This window comes from Mesoplodon mirus (assembly GCF_964341445.2).
Source record: "Mesoplodon mirus genome assembly, chromosome: 4".
Classification (NCBI taxonomy): Eukaryota; Metazoa; Chordata; class Mammalia; order Artiodactyla; family Ziphiidae; genus Mesoplodon; species Mesoplodon mirus.
Genome location: NC_138979.1, coordinates 142,298,532 through 142,319,295, shown reverse-complemented (window position 1 = coordinate 142,319,295; position 20,764 = coordinate 142,298,532). Strand labels below are relative to the sequence as shown.

General features: G+C 40.1%; 1 protein-coding gene across 6 annotated transcripts in view; it reads right to left on the bottom strand.

The window, feature by feature from the left end:
* SAMD4A (sterile alpha motif domain containing 4A) overlaps positions 1 to 20,764 on the bottom strand; it is a 244,396-nt gene that overhangs the window by 200,493 nt on the left and 23,139 nt on the right. The gene's annotated exons all lie outside the window — the stretch shown is intronic.

Below are 20,764 nucleotides of genomic sequence, written 5' to 3'. Positions count from 1 at the left end.
GAAAGCAAAAAGTTCTTTAAAATAAAATAATGGGGGCTTCCCTGGTGGCGCAGTGGTTGAGAGTCCGCCTGCTGATGCAGGGGACACGGGTTCGTGCCCTGGTCCAGGAGGATCCCACATGCCACGGAGCAGCTGGGTCCGTGAGCCATGGTCGCTGAGCCTGCGCAGAGCCTGTGCTCCGCAACGGGAGAGGCCACAACAGTGAGAGGCCCGCGTACCACAAAAAATATATAATAATAAAATAAAATAAAATAAAATAATGGAAGTAGAAAAGATCTCCCTTTTTAAAAGATGCCTTCTATGTACCAAATGTACCAAATTACAAAAGAATCCTGTGTCCCTGGGAATGACTAATCCACATACACCAGTCCTTGAATAGTCCAACTACTTACTCATAGAGTAATACTGAAACAGGACACATTTGCTCCATCATACACTTGGCTATAGGCCAAATGCCCTTACAACCATTAAAAAAAATCAATTTCACAGGCTAATGGGCATTATGGGAGCCAAGCTATGCACACTGGACTCCAGACAGAGCTAGGCACTACCAGGTTTGTAGACACTAGCACTGATTAGTTTCTGCTAGCTCAAAGCAAAAGGTAGCTATTGTTAAATTACCCGAGAGCTCATTTATGTCAGAGTTCAAAACTCATATTCGTACAACTAAATTATATATATTCTACAGTGTTCTCAGGTTTAATTATCTTTGGGCTAATGAAAGTAAGATAAATAAAACAATGACACTTTAAGGTAGTAATGGCACTACAACCAGTTTTATTTCTTTTTAAGTAAATCACTAGATTTCTCTATCAACTTTGTCTTAGCACTTGGGAACCCCCACGGCCCTGACAGAGATGCTACAAGTTAAAGGAAAGTCCAAGAGTCTTGGGCACTGTATACAACGTGCCTGGCCTGGCCTCTCCCTCCTACAAGCCCCGGTGGTGTTCATGTTTGTCACATGGCCCTGCCCCCCCCCCATCCAGGATGATGACATTAGGGTGGGCACTCGATGAAAAGAAACTACTCTGTAAGTAGCCAGTGACCTACACCAGTGTTCCTCAAACTCTAATGGGCAGCAAATCACCCGGGGGTCTTGTTAAAATGCACATTCAGATGGGGAGGGTTGCACTTCTGTCAAGATCACAGATGAGGTCCATACTGCTGGTCCCCAGTCCGCACTTGAAGTAACAAGGACTTAGACATTTGGACTGACAGACATGATGCACTGAGACAGAAATCCAGCAAGTAGCTGCCTTGAGGGCCCAGATCATCTCAATTCTAGCCCCTCTGAGGCTGGAAAGTTTCCTGTTCATGGAGTCTCATGCCACTCCCTTGAGAACTTATTTGTATGCTTGCAATAGAGCCCCATTTCCTCAAGCCAGCTTACGCTGGCTTCTGTTTCATGTAACCAGAGGAGGCTTGACTAGGACAGACACAAAGGGACGTACCTTCATCCCTGAAGCCACTGTTGGTGCCATTCTGGTTTAAAAGGGGGGGGGATTGAGGGGTGGGCATCTTCTAGCAATAAGTAAATACATTATTCCAGTTGAAAATAACACAGCAGTACATGGATGTGCTTCCCCTTTGAACAGCGATTCTCCACTTAATCCTAAGGGAATGGTCCAGACCTGGAAAGATGTTCCAAGTAAAGGAGTTGCTGATTCCATGGTTACCTAAGCTATGACCACTCACTCCCACATCCCCCTTCTAAACCACAAGCCTCCCTGGGTCCAGCTGAGACTTTGAAGGAAGAAGAAAAGAAGTTTCTGGTATCACCTGGATCCCCAGGATCCTGCTGTCTTTGTCTTGCTTTCCCCTTTGTTTTTATATTGTTTTCCTTGATATTCTCTCCATCATTCTTGCCAGATGCCTTTGGAGTTTTCTCCTTTTTCCAACGACCTAGAATCATCATCTTATCCTAAAGTCTTTAAGTCACTCTAGCCAGACTGTAGCCTTATAACCCCAGCACCCATATCAGTTCTTATGAAAAGTGACATAAGGGTGTCTGAGTTTTTTCTCCAAGTCATCAGCCTTGGTTTCTGCTTAAAACAACAACTCTGCACCCAGACATGCGATTCAACTAAAAAATGCTTTATAAATTCTAACCTTAAAGGCTCCAGGGGAGCCCTGGGCTGTGAGATCCACTATTTAACCTCAACAAAGTCTACTAGCCAATTACTCTAACCCTTATACTGTAGCTAAGACAAGTGATGGCTCTTTGATTTACATGGAAATAAAAATATTTGCACAGTAGCCTTTATAACTTTATACTTTAAACTACAAAAATGTTGCCCAGCTTCAGTTGAGGATTGTATTCCTTTTTGGCCCCTATTCCTGTTTTTCATCTCTATCCAAATGTGAATGAATCAAAAAGGATAAAGAAATTCAGAGGGAAGCAGGAGACTAACACCAAAGACCAATCAATAATGTGACTGTGACAATAATGCAAGCGATGCCATTTTATTTATAATCTGAACTACCTACTTCCATAAAGGATTTTAAATGCCTTAAAATAAACACATGTACAGGATAATTGGAGTAAAGGAAAGAAGAGCTAATCCACATGGAAGAAAGGGGAGATAACTACCAGGAAATAGAGATGAGAGTTATTGTAACGAAGCACTAATTTTGGCTCTCAGCTTAGGAAGTCACAGCTAAAAAGGAAACATGATAGGTTAGGAATTCTCAATTTCGTAAATGTGGAAGCAGATGGATTTGTTAGAAGGGACAGTCCATTGTCTACTGCTGAGCTCAAAGAGGAATTTATGGCATAATCCCTCCATAAAATAAGGAAGGGGGACTTCAGCTGAAGCCAGGTGGCCATTTCCTCCTTGAACTGTTGGAAGAAGCCAAAGCCCAGATGCTGAAACCCAGATCTGTGCACAGCTGAGTTAGCATAGTCTAAGCAAGCTGGTCTCTGGTACTAACATGGCAAAACGGTAGCTCTTGGAGAACTGGGGTAACTGATGACCAACCTGCCCTGCAGACTATTTCCTCAAGGAAGGATTAAGGTTGTGATGAGCATTTCAAGTGCAGTGTGTGGATACTGATGGCTAATGTTCTGCTAAGAAAATGAAGGACACTGCCTTGAAATCTTACCAGGAAAAGGGCTCTACAATAGCTCCTCCAGGCAAGACCCATATTATTTGTCAGTAGCATGCTTTTAATAAGCTTCACATGCTAAACCAGTTACTTGAGAGATACCAGCCCAAAGTTCTGGGCAACAGAGAGAAATCACGTTAGTCTAGAAAGTAAAGAGCAGCGGTTCTCTGGTGGCTAACTCAAGTCACAAAAACACCACAGCACAGTACCAGCAGAATAACAAATTCTGAGAGAAATCACATCCTGTTGATAGTTCACCAAATTCCAAGCAGCTAGGTCAATGTAAGTACTGGGTGAACTTACTAAAGACTTTTTTAGGAACAAACAGAAAAACGAAACCCGTAATAAGAGCAACAACATCCTGGAAAATGTCTTCCAAAGATCCTAATTTCAGGTGTGGGCACTTAATGCTGCAATATTATTTCATAAGTAGCTGCCTCACCAGAATGCCTGGGTTTATGACAGTGATGTGTACAGAGGAGGGGCCTGGCTCCCCTTTGGTCTGGCAGAAACCAGGCATCTCACTTGCCTAAAAACAGAAAAGGAACATTTGGCTATAATTTAAAAAGAAGAAAGGCCAGGACACGGCTTTGCTTCCTGGATTTTAAAATTGAAATCTGATCTGCCAAAAGGTTGTTATTACTCACTCCAGTCTGGCATTAGGAAATGATGTGGTACAAGGTTTGGAGTAGAATAAAAGTAGGATTAATGATCTGGGAGTATGCAGGAGTACATGTCTCTTCTCTCCAAGATCTAAGACTACAAGTCCATAAATTCTCCTGAAATTTTTAGTTCGAATGGAGAAACCCCAGTGTTTTAAGAAGAAAAGAGGCACAGAGTTTTAATAGGATGTCCACTGAACTAATTAACCTGTAATTTGAGGACTAATCAGAAGGAACGCTACCTGAAAAATTTAGGAATAGTATTACTGCTGTTATTGATGATATGGGTATATTTGTATATTGCTTTGTAGTTTACAAAGTACTCTATATTTTCACCTAGGTATTATCTCATTTAATTTTTATGATAATACTGGGAGTCAATTATGGCATTCTTCATCACTGAATAGGTGAGAAAATTAAGACAAGCCAAGTAACCTGTCCAAGATCATATAGACAGAGAAATACCTGGTCCAGAATTAGAACTCAATTCTTCTAATTCTAAATCTTTTATCATAGAAATTGGAGCCCGTTTCTCTTGATACAACCCAAGCACTACAATGTTTTTAAAAAATCTGCTCGTACTACAAAGAAAAAAATTTTTTATGCAAAATTTTTGGACTCCACATCAACTGATGAATGGATAAACAAGAGGTGATATTTCCATACAACGGGATATTATTCAGCCATTAAAAAAAGAATGGAGTACTGATACATGCTACAACATGGAGGAACCTTGAAAACATTATGCTAAGTGAAACAAACCAGACCACGTATTGTAGGATTCCATTTATATTAAAAACAGAACAGGGTTTCCCTGGTGGCGCAGTGGTTGAGAGCCCGCCTGCCGATGCAGGGGACACGGGTTCGTGTCCCGGTCTGGGAAGATCCCACATGCCGCGGAGCGGCTAGGCCCGTGAGCCATGGCCGCTGAGCCTGCGCATGATGTGCTCCGCAAGGGGAGAGGCCACAACAGTGAGAGGCCCGCGTACCACAAAAAAAAAAAACAAAAAAAACCAGAACAATAGAGTCAGAAAGTAGATTAGTGGTTGCCTGGAATTAAGGGTGGGCACAAAGAATCTTTTACAGGGTGATGAAAATGTTCTATAATTGGACTGTGGTAATGATTACACAACTGTAAATTTGCTAAAAATCATTGAATTGTACACTTCAAATGGGTGAATTTTATGGCATGTAAATTTTACTTCGAAGAATCTGTAAAAATAAAGATTAAACATTTAAAAAATTATGGGCTCCAATTTCCCCACCTATAGTTTAACAAAGATAATTTAAGGTGCTGAGATTATTTATAATGATGGCGCTAGTAGATAAAAATGTAGTGTGTTCCTGTCACACTACAGGTTGACCTACGTAACAGGTTGACTTTATGTTGGCTTATGTATGTCCATATCTGAGACCTCACTTCTTTGAATAGTGGCTATTACTCCAGAAATATAGGTCAATATGACAATAGAAATTAAACATCTTAAAAATAGGTATATTATTTGGGAATATCTATCAAAAATGTAAATGTGCATTACCCCAGGGGCTTCCCTGGTGGCGCAGTGGTTAAGAATCTGCCTGCCAATGCAGGGGACATGGGTTCGAGCCCTTGTCCGGGAAAATCCCACATGCCGCGGAGCAGCTAAGCCCGTGCGCCACAACTACTGAGCCCATGTGCCACAACTACTGAAGGCCGCACACCTAGAGCTCATGCTCTGCAACGAGAAGCCACAGTGATGAGAAGCACATGCACTGCAACAAAGAGTAGCCCGCACTCACTGCAACTAGAGAAAGCCTGCATGCAGGAACAAAGACCCAACGCAGCCAAAAATAAATAAATAAAATTTTTAAAAAAATGTGCATTACCCCAGCAATTCCTCTCCTAGGAATTTATGCTAAAGAAATCAGGGTAAGTACACAAAAGTGTGAGTAACAGGATGTTCCTGACAGTGTTGTTTATATTAATAAACAGGTTGTTTATCTTCTTCTCTGCTTTGTCTTGATTTACTTATTTTTTGCCATGAGCTTGTGTTTCTTTTAAAATCAGAAAAATAAAGCAATTTTTATAAAGAGAGAGAGATAAAAAATAACTTTTGACATAGTAAAACTATTTTTCCTAAGGAAAAGATGAGGATCAGTGTTTGAAAATATGTGCATAAAAAAAGTACAGCACAGTATTTTATAATAGTGAAAAACTGAGACAAAACTATATTTTTTTCTGTCATAACAATATTTAACAATCATGATATCTTCATAAGATTGGCCACTACATAATCATTAAAGATGTTGACGTTTGCTTTTATTACTGAATACAGAAAGCCAATTATAAAAGAGGATGTATACAGTATTACCTCATTGTGTGTATGCACATAGCTATATGCATATAGTTGCAGGGGGAAACTTTAGAAGGCTGTGGCTACGTTGCAATTAGCCTTGGTGGACAGGATAACATAATGGTTATATTAGGCAAAGACTCCAGAACCAAACTGCCTGAGTTTGAATACTGGATGTGCCATTTTCTGTGTATAATCTTAAACATTTTAACCTTCTTTGTGCTTCACTTTTCTCATTTGTAATGAGAAGAACAATCATGACTACCTCATAAGCCATTATGAGGAATAAAAAGGTAAAGCACCTGTTTAGCAGAGGGCCTTGCACACAGCGAGGGTCACACACATGCTATCATCATCATCCTTGGTGATGCTGGGGTCATCCATGGTTGCTTTTATATTTTATCTGTATCTTTCAAGTTTTCTACAGTTTGTGTGGGTTTTACATGGATTACTTATGTAATGTTTAAAATAACAAATAGTTGGGGCTTCCCTGGTGGTCCAGTGGTTAAGACTCCATGCTTCCACTGGAGGGGGCACGGGTTCGATCCCTGGTCAGGGAACTAAGATCCCGCACACTGCATGGCGTGGCCAAATAAATAAATTGATTTAATTAAATTTTTTAAAAAGTAAAATAACTGATGGCAGGGATTTGAACAGATGTATGTACACCTATGTTCATAGCAACATTATTCACAATAGCCAAAGGTAGAAACAACTTAAATGTCCATCAACAGATGGATGGATAAACAAACTGTGCTATGTACATACAAATGGAATGTTATTCAGCCTTAAAAAGGAAGGAAATCCTGATACATGTATACATTTTGAAAATATTGTGCTAAATAAAATAAGCCAGACACAAAAGAACAAATATTGGATGATTCAACTTATATGAGGTACTTAGAATAATCCAATTCATAGAGACAAAAGTAGGATGCTGGTTGCCAGGGGCTGGGGGAGGAGGTATGGGGAGTTAGGGTTTCATGCACACAGAGTTTCCCTTTGGGAAAGACGAAGAGTTCTGGAGATGGCTGGTGGTGATGGTTGTACAACAACGGGAATGTACTTAATTCCATAGAACTATACGCTTAAAAATGGTTAAAATGGTAAATTTTATGTTATGTATGTTTTACCACAATTTTTAAAATTACATAGCCAATCTTCAGGCTTAAGGAGAGGGGAACTCTGAGTCCATTCATTCGGGCCCCAGCATGTACCCAGCTCTTGTGAAGGGACAGAGAAGCCGTTAGGAGGAAAGAATGGACCAAAGAGCAGAAAGGCTCCTCTCCCCATTTCCAGAGTCTCCTCATCTTCCCTCTGGTTCAAGGTCCCCTGGGCCCCACCTCAGCCTTTCTCTTTCCCTAGCACGCCCTTGTTCTGAAATAAGGTATGAGCTGGGAACACATGCCATTCAACAACCGTTGCTCTATGGAAAAGAATGAAACGTTTAAAAGAAAACTTAGAGACTGACCTAAAAGAGTAAAACTGAACTTCATTCATCTATGAAAAACCTTCTCCTCGTTAGTCTAACACTCAGACTGTGTCTCTAGGGACAAGATTGGTCTCCCTGTCTCTCTATTTCCTTTGTAGAGAAGTGTGTCTTCCAAGACACAGTTCATTCTCTTTCTAGATTGTGTGACTCATCTGTCCTTCCTTCTCTAAATTGCTTTGTTGAAGCCAGGTTCATGAACTCAAATGTCTACAGGGACCAGGCAGAAGCAATGTGGGTTTAAGACCACAATAGGGAATGGTGGGGATTGAGGCAAAGTGAAGAGCTCCTACCTGTCTAAAGGGGTAGCTACTACTAGGCTTAGCAGATTGTTTCCATACAGGACTGCATGCTCAATGCTCCCAAATTTTCCACTTGCCAAAAGAAGTAAAAAACTCACATTTTGATGTGGATCTCCCCAAAGACAATATAGATTTTTTTTTTAAAGAAAATACTGTAACCCAAACAAAACTCTTCCACATGGGACTCCCTTTCATGACATCTGATTTACAGGTTAGTCTGCAAGCAATAAAATCCTAACAAATGAAGCACACCAGTTAACCCTTCAAATGAATACAGGAATGCTATGAACAGGGAAGGCTACTTTTTATAACTTAAAGACTTTCCTCCCTGGCTGGATATTCTCCCTTTGCCCCTCCAGATCCATGCCCCCCTCCTTCTTACCTTGCTCTGTGACCGAGGAGGCCACCCTCCTCAGCCTGCATCTCTTGGCTCCCTGATCTCTGGGGTTTACTTGGGTCATCCAGTGGAATGGCCAGCAGGAAACCAAAGGGAGGGAAGAGAGAAAGGCTGGGGTATTTATCCCCCAGTTCCTGCTGCTGCCATCTTCCCCTGAAAGCCCACAGCTCCTGTCAGGCAGAACTTTCCTACAGCGAAACCTCTTACAAGTTACAAGAGATTCTCTCTGTCCTTGTCTCCTTAGGACCAAGGAGTGACAATGGCTTTCTATTGTTAACTCTAGGATGCTTTGCCAAGTTTTGTTGATTTCCCTGACCTCTGCCTAGATTTTGTTAGGAGTCCCTCTATTTCCTCCATTACCCTTTTTGAGGGAGCCAATCTCTTTCCTGCCAGGACCTGACTGGCACATCTTCCCATATCACATACCACGATGTACTTATGATATTAAACAGACAAGATCAAGATCCCTCCCTTCCACACCTACAAGTCTGATTCCACAGGGGAAAGAGGTGAGGCTACCTTGACTCTATTTTTTCTAGCTTTAAAAGATATTAATTCTTGAACCTTACATGAACTCTAATTTCTAAATCACAGTTCTGAATTACTAAAATCCTTAGATTACCAGTCCCACTCTGGAACAGGTAACAGGAAAGGCAAAAAATGGTATCCTCCCACTAGAAATAAAATTTAGAAATCATATATGCTCCATAGGGCAAAGATCTTTTTCTCATGTTTTCTTGAAATGCCCACATAAGATGGTTAATAATTTTTAAATAATTTTGAAAGAGATGTGTCATTAAGACATGTTATATTGAAACTTTTCTTCCCATTTAACCCCATTAAACACTTTTAGGAGCAGGGAATTCCCTGGTGGTCCAGTGGTTAGGACTCCGCACTTCCACTGCAGGGGGCGCAGCTTTGATCCCTGGTCGGGGAACCAAGATCCCCCCAAAAACACTTTTAGGAGCAATGCTTAATCCAGTTATCTTAATATTCAAGTATCAATATCATACATTAGAGAACAAATGTATGGGTGGGGGGAGGAATTGGGAGATTGGGATTGACACATATACACTATTGATGCTATGTATAAAATAGACAAGGTATGACAATATACTGTATAGCACAGGGAACTCTACTTAATGCACTGTGGTGACCTAAATGGGAAGGAAATCCAAAAAAGAGGGGATATATGTTTAGCTGATTCATTTTGCTGTACAGCAGAAACTAACACAACATTGTAAAGCAATTATACTCCAATAAAAATTAATTTAAAAAAGTATCATACGCTAAAGATCTGCATTAAGAGGGACACTACTCCTCTCAAGACTGTTTCTTGACCCCTTGTACTGTAGTTAGGAAGGTAAAGATTTTAGTCAACATTGCTAGATTTTTCATTTCATTTTTAGAGAACTTTTCAGTCATTTATTCAGTAACTATGTATTAATCTATAAACATTTAGCACCAACTATGTATCCATTCTGACTCTGAGGCTATGAGATATGAGGTCCCTGACCTCAGAGAACTCAGTATCTATGTTATTTACAAGACAATGAGATAATGCTTTAGTAGGATGTGTCCAAATGTGAGAACATCAATGAGGAATCTGCTAAGTCAGTCTGTAGAGCTAAAAGGGCTGGACATCATAGGTGACCTCTGTGTTGGGACATGAAGGATGAGGGAGATGAGAGTGACAGGGGCAAGTCTTATAAGTTTCTCTCTCTAATACTGAGTATAGCTCATGGCACAGAGTAGGCTTTTTTTTAATGAATGAACAAAGTGGTATTTCACATACAGAAATTCTACTGTTTTCATTATTTAAACACCTGTTAGAGTAGCAATATAATCATTCATGGTTGGCCCTAAACTGGAAATAGACCTTGTGAAATTCATTATTTGCAGTGTTCCCAAAATTAAAAGTCCTAATGTTGGCAATGTACATTCCTGTCACTTAAACTGCAATGCAAAAATTAAGCTCCAAGTTGCTGATATGTTAGTATGACTGAGACTAGCTTAATATTTTCAATTCATTCATGATTTAGTCATCTTGTCATAGTGACTATTTTAATGTGTTCCCAAGGGAAAAAGTACAACCACCAATTAAATCTGATTCAGCAATAAAAATCTAACCTCTGAATAATAATATTGGGCTCTTAACTCCTTCCTTTTCTTACGTTCTCCCTTCTGCTATAGTTTTCTATACCTAACAAGTTCTGTCCTGTTATTTGTACTTAGCATCTTACCTCTAACCAGGAGAAACTGCATGTGGTCTCTATACGTCAAAGGTCTGGACAGTTACTGATTACCAAATTAACACAAGCATTTTAAAAGATAGCATCTCTGGGCTTCCCAGGTGGCGCAGTGGTTGGGAGTCCGCCTGCCAATGCAGGGGACACGGGTTCGTGCCCCGGTCTGGGAAGATCCCACATGCCGCAGAGTGGCTGGGCCCGTGAGCCATGGCCGCTGAGCCTGCAGGTCCGGAGCAGGAGAGGCCACGACAGTGAGAGGCCCGCGTACCGCAAAAAAAAAAAAAAAAAAAAAAAAAAAAAAAAAGGAGCATTTCTTTTCTGTATGTTATTCATACAATATACGCTACTATGGGCCTGGAGAAATCCAGATGAGCACTCAGCTCTGCTAGCATGGTCCTTCAGTGGCAAGGGGTACGGGTGAGGGAGGCGTCTGCTCTCCATGTCATACACATCTACTATAAAAATCTGAAAATCTACGTTGTGTGTGACAGCAACCATAGCTTACTTTGTAAGACAAGAAACAGTCATTTCTTAGAGGAGGTAGGTACATGAGTCATCTTCCTATATATGATCTGGTCTAGAAATTTCAGCAGATACTGCAGAAGAAATCCCATCAGAACTAGGGCAACAGTAATCCTTCCTTCGCTTTCACAGGGAACTAGTAATCCTACCACCCATCCAATTGTCTCCCACTTGCTCCTTCTCCCACAGCTCACAATGGGCCAGATCTAAGAAAACCATCTCTCTCCACTGCCTGAGAAACTACCTTTTTAAAGAGAAGCTGTATGTAGGTCCTTTCCATTTAAAGATGCTGGGTTTTTAAATTAATACCAAACATACTTGTTAAAATACAAACTTAAATCAGCTGGATAAAAACACTTATACATACTGGTTCAAGGGCACCTTAGTTTAGGTAGATGGTCACTATTCCAGCCTATAAGAGGGGCCATTTTTCAATCAAAATTAAGCAAAATTAAGTATTTGTAAAATAAATTTCCATTGGGCAAAGACTATAATTTACCAGATATTGTTTCTCCTGAAACCATTTTCTCCTTCCTTCTTGCAAGTGTCTCTTAAATTATCTAGAAAGTAAGTACCATTCTTTTACATTGCCAGTTTTCAGGAGTTTTTTTCTCTAAAAAAAAAATGAATAGAGAAACATAACTTGTTACTGTAATTCATTTGAGACTCATTCTGGCTAGAACAAGAAATATTTGATGGATGGAGAAAAGAAAAATGACAATGAAACCAGCCACAGATATGAAATATAATACAAATCCCAGAATACAAAACTAATAATAATCATAGTTACTTAATCATGAAGAAATTAATTAGGTTAACCAGGAAGCACGAATAATAATTATGACAAGAAGAACAAAAACGTAAGCCTCTATAATTATAGAAAAGTAGAAATCATCTAAATTTACAATAACAGAGAAATGCTTAAATAAATTATGTATCATCCAAACAATGGAATGGTATGCATCCATTTAAAACCACATATTCAGGGGCTTCCCTGGTGGCGCAGTGGTTGAGAGTCCTCCTGCCAATGCAGGGGACACGGGTTTGTGCCCCGGTCCAGGAAGATCCCACGTGCTGCAGAGCGGCTGGGCCCATGAGCCATGGCCGCTGAGCCTGCGCGTCCGGAGCCTGTGCTCCGCAATGGGAGAGGCCACAACAGTGAGAGGCCCGCGTACCGCAAAAAAAAAAACAAAAAAACACATATTCAGAATGGCAGAATGCTGATGTTACTGACGCTGAATGCTGGGTATCTAGGAATTTATCATACTGTTCTATTTTTTGTATGTCTAAAATTTTCAGTAAAACCTGTTTTATATAAATAGTTTCCTAAGACTATTTAGTAACGAAGGAAAATTCTCGTGATATAGCATTAAGTGAAGTAAGCAGGGGGTAAGCCAAATACAAACCATATAAAGTACATGGTTCTAATTTTGTTAAAAACATAGATATACACAGAGAAAACAGCTTGAAAGGAAATGCTCTAAAATGATAGGCAGTGAGTGGCTCTGGGTGGCAGATCAGTAATGATGATTATTTTCTTCTTTTACTTTTCCCTAAATGTCTTAACAATGAACGTGCTTTACTTTTGTATTGAGCAAAATGACAGACAGGAAAGAATTCATATTTGGGAAAGGAAAGAAGACGAGAGAGTGCAGCCCATGAGCGAGAGCTGGCGAAACATCAAGCTTTCCTAGGCACTGCATGGGACGAAAAGACAGGGTCAAGTGGACCCTCTGAAGCTTGCAAGCTATTCAAGGAGATAACTTAAACATAAAAAGATACCTGATGCCACTGGGCTGCAGACAAGTGTTGAATGAGGAGTTCTTACAAGTGCTACAGTAGTTAAGAAAAATAGAAAGTCACTGAGCTGTGGTAGTTGAGGAATGATGACTTCACAAGGCTGCCCAGGGAACTGGGCTCTGATGGGTGGGTACGGTTTATAGAGGGGGAGATGGAAGGAACTTGGAGGAGAAGGCGTGGTTTGAGGCACACGTGGAGGGAAAGAAAATGTGGGACTCAGAGCAAATAACTTTGCCTGAAACAGGGTTCATGTAGAGGAGTAGTAAGAAATATAACCTCTGTCAGGTTAGAGTGAAGGTTTTCAAGCTCATCAGACTCCATGCCCCCTTTATAATCTGTAATGAACATCACAGGTAATATAACGTAATGCACAGACAATTCTAATAAATCAATGTTACGATCTAGCTGCAATATAAAGGAGAAATAAAAGGAAAATAATTTATAATGGTAGAATATACATTACAATATGTACATTTTCAGACACGAGATCTCCAGAAGACAAAATGAAGTGGTCAGATCCTCGCCCCTATCCTACAATCACTATGAATGCAACAGCTATGCACACCAACTGATAGCCAGTTACAAACCACAAGTAATGGTGCCAGTGTGGAAGGTGACTCTAGGTAAAGTCCAGAAGAAAAAAAAATACAGACCTCCAGCCAAGTTGTGCAAAAGTACCTTTTGCTTATAGCGTTGGTTGTAGGCTCTGATAATTATCAGTAGGGTTTTTCACTTCCCTGTTGCCTGGTGGACATTGGAAAGTCAAGTGGGAAGCAGGGAAATTCTCCAAGGTGGACATCTGCCCCATGCATTGCAGGACTTCTAGCCTCCTTGGCCACACACATTAAATGTCAGTAGCGTACCACCCCCTAATATTGTGAAAACCAACACTATCTCACAGGTTTCTAAAGTACCCCATAGAGGCCATGACCACCCTTGTTGAGAAGGACTGGGAAAGAATCAGCATTTATGCTAGGGGCACCTGGGCAGGACATTTTTCTCATGGGAAAAACTGTCTCCTGTCTCATGTCTTGCAGGATGTTGGGTATCCCATGACAGGTGCTAAAATCCTGTCATGGTGATAACCAAAGAACAGCCCTCATCCATCCTCTTTGGGTGCTACCACTTTGCCTTTGAGAGACACTAGCTGAGATCTTAGAAGGTTTGAATGACAAGCTACAGAAGCAAGTGGGGAAAGGGAAGGTCTGAGATAAGGAACTCTGACTTAAAACTTGCAAGTCTTTCTATTATGCATCTCTCAAAGAACTTAAGTTCAGAATCACGTGATTATTATGCAAAAAAATGAAAACTATAATAAAAGCAGCCTTGAACACTTACTAACATTTAACTTTCTCTCAAATCCTAAGGCAACCCTTGGCTACTTCTAAGCTAGCTGCTGGAAAGCATGTCACCTGAGGGTCTGGGAAATACAAACTCAAGAGCTGACCGCACTTGGGTTTTCATGTTACTCAAGTGGGAAGGCCCACTTGGAGTGAGGCATGAAAAGAATGTAATGTCACGCCTTAGAAAGCCTCGGCACAACTAACAGAGTGGCCATGACACAGCTGGGAGAGGGGAGGACGCAAAGACACTCAGGAGAAAGAAAAGGGAAGATAAGGCTGTCTAATCAGTGTCTTCCTGCCTTATAACCCAGACCCTTTTAAGATAGACATTTTTAAGATCTCTCTGTCTCTTTACCCTGCTTTATTTTTCTTCATAGCATTTATCACCACTTACAGTGCCAGCACATCACAGGCATGCAAATATTCAGTGAATTAATTTATTCAACAAATACTTATTGCGTGCCTGCTATATTCCATGTTCTGTTTCTGATGCTGGGGTGGGAAAGCAGTCAACAAAACTGACAACACCCTTCTTTCATGGACTTTACATTCTAGAGGGGGGTTTGGATGATAAACGGATACATAATTTAATATGTCATATGGTGATGAACACGGTGAATAAAAGAAACCAGGGTAAGAGATTTAGAGAAGGTGGTCAGGAAGGTTTCTCTGAGAAGGAGACATATGAGCAGAGACCTGAAGGACATGAAGAAATGAGCCACACAGACATCTAGGGAAAGAGGGAATTCCTGCCTTTGAAAATTAAAATGAAGCTATCATGATTAAAACAAATCAAAGCAATGGACTTTGCTTTCAAATTAAGGAAAGGGCTATGTCTTGTATACTGTGGGATCTCAGCTTCTAACACCACAGGTGTCGCTTCTTACCAAAAATATAGTTTTGAATAGGCACAAAATAAAATTAGTTAGTGAATGAACGACACAAGTCACCTTATTACCTTCTGGAAGGACACGCATACTCCCCACATTGAGAATCACTGGCTTAACTGATGTTAATATCGCTTGGCTTCTGAAATAATTTCACATAGAGTTGAGTCTTGCTACTTATATGGCAGCACAAATCTGATTCAGAATGGACAGAAAAATATCAACATGGAAAATCTAACCAAAGTATTCATACCACATATGGCTACAAAATTCCATCCCTGGAGTGAAAAGCATGAGGCTTTTTGACCCAGTAGGTGTCTATGAATCAGAAAGTCATCAGCTGTGACAGGCCTATTGCAGTCATTGTTACCATCCCCAAGTCTGGGCATTCCTGATAGATGAGTATGTAAATTACTCTGTCTTCAGAAAATTTCACACACAATGAATCACTCATCCATTTTAACTCTTGTCCCACCTTTAATGTGCCTTGATATAAAATGGACCAAACTCCAAAATGAGAGCTTTCTAGGATGAAAGTACTAATTTGAGCTTTTGGGTATACTATTCAAACAACGCAAATACAGACATATCTTGATTCTTAATACATAAGTTGTATACATTTTAGTAACTTAAAACTCTTCTGAAGGAATTAAACTAAAACTGAGCAGCTCCTCTTCCTTCCTTCTGGAAAACTAAATGATACCACACAGGAGGAGAAAATAAGCTTTTGATAGAAATATCACTTGCTCTCAAAAATCCTTTTCCTACCAATAGACTGACTGCATCAAAATTCTAAACTTCCGGACATCAAATCACATTATACAAACTGGAAAGAAAAAATATATATATGTGATAATGATCATAAATTAGTAAGTAAAAACAAATGCCCTGATGGAAAAAGAGACAGAAAGAAAGGATAAAACCTATAATTGAACCATAAATATAAAAAAAATCATCAAAGAAATGTACCTGAAAATAAGAACCTAACAAAAATAGGTTTCTTTTGCTTGCTTTTAATTATATCCATTGTAGAAAAAAGTGTACAAGAATTAAATAATTAAATGTTCACAGGAGCAGTCATTTGCCCAAACTTTCAGAAGGACAATATGGTTAATATACTATAAACAAAATTGTAAGGATGTGTGACCCAGAACTTGCATTTCTGGGCATGGATCCCAAAGTAATAACCGTGCTTTAAAGGCTGCTTATCACAGCATTGTAAAAAACTGGAAATAACCTAAATGACCAAGTATAAGGCTTTGGTTTAATAAATTATGGCACAGCCATGCCATGAAATCCTATAGTCATTAAAAATACTGTTGTAAAAAAACTAATGGTGATGCATTAAAATATGAAGGGTATATTAAGTTTTTTTTTTTTTTTTTTTTTTTCTTTTTGCGGTATGCGGGCCTCTCACTGTTGTGGCCTCCCCCGTTGCGGAGCACAGGCTCCGGACGCGCAGGCCCAGCGGCCATGGCTCACGGGCCCAGCCGCTCCGCGGCATATGGGATCCTCCCAGACCGGGGCACGAACCCGTATCCCCTGCATCGGCAGGCGGACTCTCAACCACTGCGCCACCAGGGAGGCCCGGTATATTAAGTTTTAAAAGGCAGTTTAAATATATTTTTTCAGAGAACAGCATATAACACATGTATACACTACATATAAACACTACAATATGTTCATATGGTCCTAATTTTGTGTATGTGTGTAAAAAAAATTGTGTAGTGATGGTAGGAAAGAAGACTCAAATATATTCGAGAAAATGAGAAATAAGATTACAGGGGTTATTTATGTGATCTCTCTTTTTCAGTTTTTCCCCATAGAAACGTAATTCTCCTTATAAGAATGTTGTTTTGTAAAAAAAAAAACTCTTCTACCCAATTTGCTAGGACCTGATTTGCACAAAGTAATAAATCTTTTCAGACACAGGAGAAAGTACGCTTACTAAAATAGACTTCTCAGAAATAGCTTTTGTGACAAATTCCATTTCATCCATTTAATGCCCCTAATTCCTTATATTATAATATTATCTAGAATAAACTTAGATTGGAACATTTATTTTAATCAGAAAACATGTTAACAAGTGTGTTGCCAAGCAATTGAGTAAAGGGCAGTAACGGAAAGATCGAATTCAAGTAATTAAATCATATAAAAAGTTAAATAATAACCTAAACATAACTATCTATTTCATTCTATTGAACAAATTTTACTGTGAGTGCCTACTATGTGCTAAGCACTGCACTGATAATTAATTTGACAGAGCCCTCTGCTAAGACCAAGGAACATTTAAGTCTAAAGGGTTCACCTGAACAGTTGCCCCTAAAGCCCAGTAGAACAACAGCTCCTCTGGTAAAAATTCCTCTGCTTCATAAAGAAGATCCTGGATATTTCATCCCTCGGCTGCTATGTCTCATCTGCAAAGCTCTCCTGTTCCTGCACACGCAAGACAGCCTACCCTAAACCCAAACCTCAACACTGACATGCGATTTGCCAAAAATTAAGTCAGTCTAGCACATAATCACAATTCCAATGGTAAAATAATGCAATGCTTTATTTGAATCACAGTTCAGTGAACGCAGGCCAACTGAAGCCACCTGTTACTTGCATAGACCCCTCTTTTAGCAGCTCAACAAGAAAATACTATAAATATTCATTCTTTATAAATTGCTCAAAGGTCATTTTTAAAGGGAAGGTTATCAATGGGACAGCTGGCAATAGACTAGCTGTATTTTAAAGACTCTACACCTGCATTTTAAAAGGCACTGATAATAGAGATCATTGTAATGTACTATTACTACATTGGTGGGGAAAATTAATGGAAAATATTACTACATGTATAATTCTTAGGAGCATTATATTTGATAATTTAACCGTGAACATCAAAATCATTTAAATTCTATAAAATACTATTTGCCTTAACAGGGTGCACATCTTTTCAAAAGGTTCACTGAATAATACCAGTGTTACAATAATACCAGTGTTACAAATAACCTCTTTAACCTGCCGTAGCAACAGTCTAGGTTTTCAACAGCTGTCAAAACAGATTCCAGCATCCATTCTACTCAAGTGTGTTAGAAGAAGATCTTAAAGCTGTCAGGAGTGTCAGGATGTGGGTAACTTAGTATAAAATGTAACCCAGCTGACTCCACCAACTACAGAGAAATGGAGAAAGCTCGCATCAGCTCAAAGAGGAAAGATCCATCAAAGGGAGTAGGACGGGAGGAGATCAAGTCCAAGAACAGGTAAAGTCCCAGCTCCGTGCTCAGACACGATGGGTTTTACCTAATAGGAGCCTTCAGATCAGGATTCCGAAAAGCCATATCATTCATTCCCCATAAAGGGGGGGACATTTCCTAGATACATCCCTGGCGCTACTGGGGGCACTGCTGGTTCCGGACAAGGTTGCCAGAATCAGCAAATAAAAATACAGGAACCCCAGTTAACTCTGAATTGCAGATACACCAAACAGGTTTTTTTTGTTTTTTTGGTTTTTGTATAAGTGCTATAAGTATGTCCCACTATTCATGGTTCACCTGCAAGTCAAAGTTACCTGGGCATCCTGTATTTTATCTGGCAACCTACACAAGGGTGATAAAAAAAACACAGGCCTTTCCTTCCTGGAGCCAACGTTTCAGTGAAGGATATCAAGAACTAAGAGAGGTAAACATGTTGAACTTTTTATTTTAAAAAATGTGTTCTTTATACATTTCACCAAGATTCACCAATTCTTAATCTCTGTCACCTTACATATGACAACCATTTGAGAATAAGTTGCAGACATCATGTCCCTTCACCCCTAAAGACTACAGCATGCATCTCTTAATAATAAGGACATTTTCTGATGTGACCAAGGCATAAGGATAATATTAAGAAGATTTAAAATTGATATAGTATTATCCTCTATAGTAGATAGAGCCCACATTTAAATTTCACCAATTGTCCTAATACTGTCCTTCACGGCAATATTTTTTTTTCCCAATCCAGGATCCAATCCAGAACCCCATGTTGCATTTCGTTGTCATCTCTTTGTAGCTTCCTTTACCCTGGAACCGTTCCTTAGCTAACACAGTAAGTGCAACCCAATGTGCTAAGTGCCGAGCTGGTCGTGTGCAGAGGGGGATGTGGGAGCACCAGGGACAGCAAGTCACCTCCTGATTTGTCTTCACACAGACACACACATCTGCTCTATCCGAGGACTGAGAAACTCATGAACACCACTCACCATTTGACTTCCTGCGGAGTTCAACAAAACACTCCAGCATTTCCTATTTTAACTCTGGGAATCCTTCTCTCTCAATGAAACGGGGGGAGCATCTTAAAGAAAGCCAGCAGCAGCACCAGAAGCGGCAATTCTTGTCCGGGTTATTCCTACCGGAAATGCTGCCAACTAAACCTATATGCACCGCCGTGATTTTCGTGTAACTCATCGGCACCTTAATATCAGAATCACACACGAAATCCAACTTTGATCTCACAGCTCACAGTTTCAATATTCTAACTGTGCTCAGATCATCTGCAAATACCACAATAATCTGGAAAATTTGCTAACACTGAAATTCTGCCACTAAAACAAAAACGTGAGAACAGCAAGTTTTGTTTAAAAAAACAACAAACAAGAACAACAGCAAAAGACTGTTCTCCTTTTCCAACTAACGCTTGTTCCGTGAAAGGTAAAGGTGAAGATAACATCAAAGAATAAAAAGCAGAGTGTAATTATTTTCTTGTTTCACTGAGGTATACAAAAATACTCAAAGATTTCCCACTGCATGTTGTAAGTTGGATAATAACTTTTACGAAAAAGTTACCTCTTTAATAATAAAGCTTAGGGGCTTCCCTGGTGGCGCAGTGGTTGAGAGTCCACCTGCCGATGCAGGGGACGCGGGTTCGTGCCCTGGTCCGGGAGGATCCCACATGCCGTGGAGCGGCTGGGCCCGTGAGCCATGGCCGCTGAGCCTGCGCGTCCGGAGCCTGTGCTCCACAACAGGAGAGGCCACAACAGTGAGAGGCCCGCGTACCGCAAAAAAAAAATAATAATAATAATAAAGCTTAAATAAAAACTTAACTATCACAAGTTTTTAAAGAATCCAGACCTGCCAATTCATGTATAGAATCCCTGTGGCATGCTTTCAATGGCTCTATGAACTCTCGTACCAGAATATTTGCAGGCAGGGATATAGTGGTCACCATACAGCATTTCATGTAACTTTCCCCAAAAGAAATTCTTTAACACTGACATCTGAAGTCCTTCAAACTGGAAGAGAGCACACTCAATGATCTAATCAATTAAAAGGATAAAAGTGGACACAAATCGAACTTTGACAAGTTACAGCCAGGCCAGCCTGTGGGGACTCCGGGCCATTAGCTACAAGTCTCAGTTGAATCATCAGATCCAGGCCTTGGTTCAGGCCCAGAGGTGGCTGGTATTCATTACTAGAACTGTGTGTTTATTTCAGCTCTTGCTAACAAGCAGAAATCCTGAAAAAGAACCCATGGTTATCTTTTCCTGGACCTCTTAAAACACCCACGTTCCCGAACTTTTTATCCCATTGTTTCAGTTGGTCGTTTGAAAATAATGTCACCCCACATTTATATAACATGATTCAGCTTACAAAGTACTTTACACGTAGGTGATCCCACCTCATCCTGGTAACAGCCCTGTGACTCTTGTAGAG